The following is a 6,000-nucleotide window of genomic DNA, read 5'->3' on the forward strand; positions in this document are numbered from 1 at the left end:
AAAACAAAAATGGTGTCTGACTGTATGTATTCCAGATGTAAAAAGAAGACATAGAGTTTGTTGGATTCCACTTTTCATCCTTCCTGGCTCAACGACATCTTGTTTATCATTCAGTTTGTAAACCGCAACAGTGAAAATCATATTTCTCTCCTGCTTCAAAATTGATAAAAAAAACCAAAAAACCATGTAAGATGATGAAGTTTGGATCGACTGAACCAAGATTCATCTCCCATTTAATTAAAATAAATTGAATTTTAAAATTGTTCTTTTATTGAAATTCACTTTAAGCAATGTTTTATATTTATTACGTAAAAAACACCATCCGAGCATGGCCGTTCGCCAGCCTCGTCTGGCACCTGTGTCCGTGGCACATAAAAAAAAACACCATCCGAGCATGGCCGTTCGCCAGCCTCGTCTGGCACCTGTGTCGGTGGCACGTAAAAAAAAACACCATCCGAGCGTGGCCGTTCGCCAGCCTCGTCTGGCACCTGTGTCGGTGGCACGTAAAAAAAAACACCATCCGAGCGTGGCCGTTCGCCAGCCTCGTCTGGCACCTGTGTCCGTGGCACATAAAAAGCACCCACTACACTCACGGAGTGGTTGGCGTCAGGAAGGGCATCTAGCTGTAGAAACACTGCCAGATTAGACTGGAGCCTGGTGCAGCCTCCTGGCTTCCCAGATCCCAGTCGAACCATCCAACCCATGCCAGCATGGAAAGCGGACGTTAAACGATGATGATGATGATTCTTTTAAGGGTTTTTTTGTCAGTTGTGTCAACCTCAGAATTTATTGTAGCCTGGTATTTATTTTATTAAGCACCATTTGCTCAACTACTAGGTTACAAATACTGGATTTGCTGGTGTGAACAAACAAGGACAGACAAAGAGATTAAGTCGATTACATCGATCCCAGTGCATAACTGGTACTTATTTAATCAACCTGAAAAGACGAAAGGCAAAGTTGACCTTGGCGGAATTTGAACTCAGAACCTAACGGCAGATGAAATACCTATTTCTTTACTACCCACAAGGGGCTACACACAGAGGGGACAAACAAGGACAGACAAACGGATTAAGTCGACTATATCGACCCCAGTGCGTAACTGGTACTTAATTTATCGACCCCAAAAGGCTGAAAGGCAAAGTCGACCTCGGCAGAATTTGAACTCAGAACGTAAAGACAGACAAAATACCGTTAAGCATTTCACCTGGTGTGCTAAGGTTTCTGCCAGCTCACCTGACAGGTTCTAATTTGTTGCTGCTCAAACTATTGGAAGTCACAGTTTGTGTTCTAAGGAATCCTCTGACCTGACAGACCCTCCCCCCCACTCCCAATTTCCTAAAAGATAGGACTGTCATGTATTTCATCTCCCTTCTACACCATCAAGATCATTGAAGCTCCCCCCAATAAAGTTAACCTTTGTATTATAGAGATTGGTGTCAGGCCATGCAAATACACAGCAATCGAGTCAGCCCAAGACTGAATTCTAAGGGCAAAAGAATTTGAGGAGTTGTGACATTCAAATTTTGTTTTGGGAGTTTTTGGTGAAGTGAAAAAATAGTTTCAAGTTGAAACTGAAGCAGCTTTCAAATCAACTGGATTTGAAAAGCTCATGGTTGATATATCAAAAGCAAACCCTCCTCACAAGCTGCAAATATACTTTAGCGAGAGCAATTTTGTTTGATTGAACCCCTGGAAGATGCAAACAGCCACATGGCTTTGCAGTTACAACAGAAAATAATGTTTCTGCTAATTAGCAAACCATAGACGCAAACCCAAATGTAGCCACCTGCTTTTGGGTCTTCCTAGGGTTCAGTCAACATCTGCCCCCTTACAACTAAAGCATACTCACAGGTGTTAATTTAAAAAACAGGACATCAGAATCTCTTATTGATGTCTTATCTCTTGGGATAAATTTCTTAACGACTCCTGTAACGAATTAAAGAAAATTGCATAAAAACTCTTTTAGATGAAATGTCCACAGCAGTTTATTTTGAAAAGCTATTTGAATTTTATAATTTTTATAAACAGAAAATAACATTAAATTGTACAAATGGATTCACATTAAAAAGTAAAAAGAAAATGAAAAAAAAAAATTATATTTGGAATGTTTGCTTTGTAATTAGTTTATTAATCATTATTTTGTTTCATTATATTTTTGTAATGAGATGACTAACTATGACAAACACAAAGCCGTGGACTATGATGAGGGTGACGATGATGATGATGAGGAAGAGGAGGAGGATGGCGGTGGTGGAATTGAAACAAACTGTCATGAGAGGTGAAGTTAAAAAAAAATTTTTTTAAATCAGTGAACCAGAAACAATTCACTGGAGGAGAAAGAAAGAAAAATAAAACAAATCTGGAAGCTTAATGGGATTCAAATGAAAGAAAAGATGGAAGAATTGAGGTTTCCAGAGGCACTAAGTCACTATTGAAGTTAAAAGGGCTGGTAGCATTAAAATCATATATATATATATATATATATATATATATATATAAAGGAGGGGGGAGGCTCTTCAAAAGACCTTATTTTAAACCAAATTCATTCTCTGACAAAAGAGAAAGAGAAGCCTGGAATCAGCAATGATGCCTATGGGCAGTCACTCAAAATGCTAGAAATAGTAGCCAAATTATATCCTGGCATCATTAAAAAAAAGACAAATGAATTCAGATAATGTGAAACCTAGGATACTGCTAAAAAGACTGGTTACAGCTGAAATGACTTCAGTCATAAATCTGCTTGATCAGGATTGACTAAAGACTAAGCAAAAATAGATTTTGTCAGTTTTGGTTCCTTAGAAATCAGAAATGTAATTTTGAAGAATTATGTTGTAACAAATAAATATGGGTTTCTAATTTAGGGACGAGACCAGCAGTTTTGAGAGGAGGGGTTAGGGTTGATATCATTCACCCCAGCACTTGACTGATACCTGACCCTCAAAAGGACGAAAGGCAAAGTTAACCTTGGTGGGATTTGAACTCAGAATGTAAAGAGAGGGAACTAATGCTGCAGCATGGCCGTTTTTCCCAAGCTCTTAATGATTCCGCTAGCTTTGCTGCCTTTCATGAAATCAATTCTCTTTCCAATTTTAGCACAAAGCCAGCAATCCTTGACTGATATTTTATTGACTCTGGAGGGAGGAAAGGTAAAGTTAACCTCTGCAGGGTTTGAACTCAGAATGTGAAGAGCCAAAAGAAATACCACTAGGCATTTTGTCTGATGCTCTACCGATTCTGCCAGCTCAGCAATTATTAATTATTTCCTACAAAAGTGGGACTGGTGTATAAAATCCAGCTTTTGTATTTGGATATAAACACAGCTACAGGTAAAAACGATTTGAAACCGAGGGAAGAACACATCAACGAGAAATTTAAGTTCTTTTTTTTTTGTGTGTGTTTAATATATTTGTCTAAAGTATTTTACTGAAGACAGACATTTTAGGCAAGATTTGACCTTATTGAATGAACAAACAAACAAACAAAAACTGTTTGTATAGAGGGGCTACTTAAAACTGTCCTTTTGTAAGGAGTGAAGAGAGAGAAAAAAATTCTGCCTGAAGGAATCAATAATTGATCAATTATTGATCTGGCAGTGAAACTTGAGGTAGCAGAAGCAGGATGGATGAAACCAGGGACCAAAGGTCAGTTGCGATATTACAAGCGGCCTCACTAAGAGTTTACAACCATTCTACAATGCTTGCACAGTCTTGGAAATATTGGATGAAAATAAACTAATTTTACATCACAAGACAGCTTTTAAGGAGAGAAAATGTTTGCTTGGAAACAAAATATTTTATAATAAACTGCGAACAAATGTTACACAAGTGAAAATCTTGTTGGATTTGATCTTGGAATTGGACAATATTTTGATTGGAGTTCCTTCACTTAGCATAAAGTCTACTAATGATTGAGAATGGAATTTAAAAGAAGTTCTTTGTCTTTAGAATTATGCATAAATACATTAGTTTATCCAAAGAAAACCAACTGACTTTTCTGAAAATCTGCTACTGGCAATACAGAAATACATAATTCTTAGAAAGTTAATCCAAGAGATTTGGAGTGAGGAATAGCAAAGCAGCATCTCCTTCACTTTGCAAGACAAACTAAGCCATAGATTTAGTTCAAAAGCAAACTCTATTTACAACAGTGAATGGCATGAGTAAATGAGGGACAGCAGAAGAAATGTCCAAAGAGGAGCAGCAACAGTAAGAAATTGTGAGAAGCTCTCGATTTGGGGTGAAAAATGAGCTTTCTCCAAACAATATCTTTAAATTTAGTCTTCTATCAACATTGGTTATAAAACCTTGACACATTTTTCCAGTTTGCAGAACCAACAAAGATTTATATGATTAAAGCTTAAACTTCAGATTCACTCATTAAAAACCTCTCTAAAGCAACATGAACCATTAGTAACTTTAATTAGTAACTAATTAAGCATTCAAAGTTAAATTGAAGACTGGTGTTTACTTGGATAGCAATCTTGTTATATCATCACACAACATGGCAGACTGGTAGAATTTTCAATTAAAGTTGGAATTATTGAACAGAATTTAGATCTGTATCCTATCTGGTAATCACTAAAGACTCGTTTGGTGTCTGTGCTGAGAGTAACCTACATCGAATTCTCGATTCATTAAGGAATTACTTTCTCTGAATGGTTTTGTGGCACCTCAAACATGTCAAATGCCCCAAAAGCTTAAATTAGAAGTAAAAAGAATCTTCTGAAATATACAATGACGATTGTTATAAATATCTGCTCATCCCACCTGGCCAGTAAATTAGTAAAACCTTCAATTACAAGTCCTAGACTATCACAACAATACCAAATTTTTACCATCATTCTATTGGTTAATTGCTACTTTGTGGTGGTTTTTAGGCCTCTTATCAAGTTTCTAACTGTCCAACCACAGGTTCTTGGAATTTCTAATAACAACAACAGAGTACCTATAGCTTGGTTTGGTATACATTGGTAAAGCAGATAAAACACAAATCCACAAGGCTTCTGCACAATCTCCACCAACAAATACCAGTCACACGGTAATAGTCAACCTCGGGCTATGGTAGATGACTTTTGCCAGAGGATCAAACAGTGAACTCTTTGGCTGTGAAGCAAAATTCTTAGTCCCCCATCCACACCCAAAACAACTGGAATTTTGAAGAGATCATCCACCACAGCATCACAAATAAGAAATTTCAGACTGAGGGTCTATATTTTCTTCTCTCCCATGCATGGACCAACTGCCGATGGTTAGCTTTATGTTGCTCACCCCTGGGTATAGGGGCCGAGAGAAAGCTACCCCATCAAACATTGAAATCAATAATTTCCTTTTGTTACTCAAATGGAAGAATTTGCTTTTGTATACAAGGAACTGACAAGAAAGAAAATTCTTCACGTATCACCAAATAGCCCAATATGGAAACAATGATAACCAATGCCAAGCAAAAACATAGAATTAAAAAGAAATTCCAATAGTTAAAGCAATTAATGAAACTAATCAATAATGATAAGAAAAATGTTTAACATAGAATTCGTTAAAATGGCAGATAAAAAAAAATTTGATTGCAAGACTTTAAATTTTCAAATTCATTAACAGGCAGTAGAGAGGAAGATTCAAATCCTTAGTGGGATACCTTTTAAGGGATACCTTCTAATGACTAGTCAGATTTTCAGTCAAGATAACATAAAATTCAGCAACAAATTCTCTTTTATCAAAGGGGTTAACTTCATCTGCATTTCCCAACAGCAGCATTTGGTTCTTGACTGGTTCCAGCAGGGTTTACTCTTCTGCAGACCTTCACCCCAGGTTTTGGACTGTGAAAATAACTTTCCAGTGTCAGAAGTTCTGAAAAGGACTCCAACAATTAAGATTTTATCTTGTAGAATTTGTTTCACAAAATAATATCAATAATTGTCATTTCTAACCGAGGCACAAGGCCAAGCACTTTTAAGGAAAAAAAGACAATTATAATCAACCCCAATATTTGACTGGTACTAAC

This window comes from Octopus sinensis, linkage group LG18, assembly GCF_006345805.1.
Source record: "Octopus sinensis linkage group LG18, ASM634580v1, whole genome shotgun sequence".
NCBI classification, from domain to species: domain Eukaryota; kingdom Metazoa; phylum Mollusca; class Cephalopoda; order Octopoda; family Octopodidae; genus Octopus; species Octopus sinensis.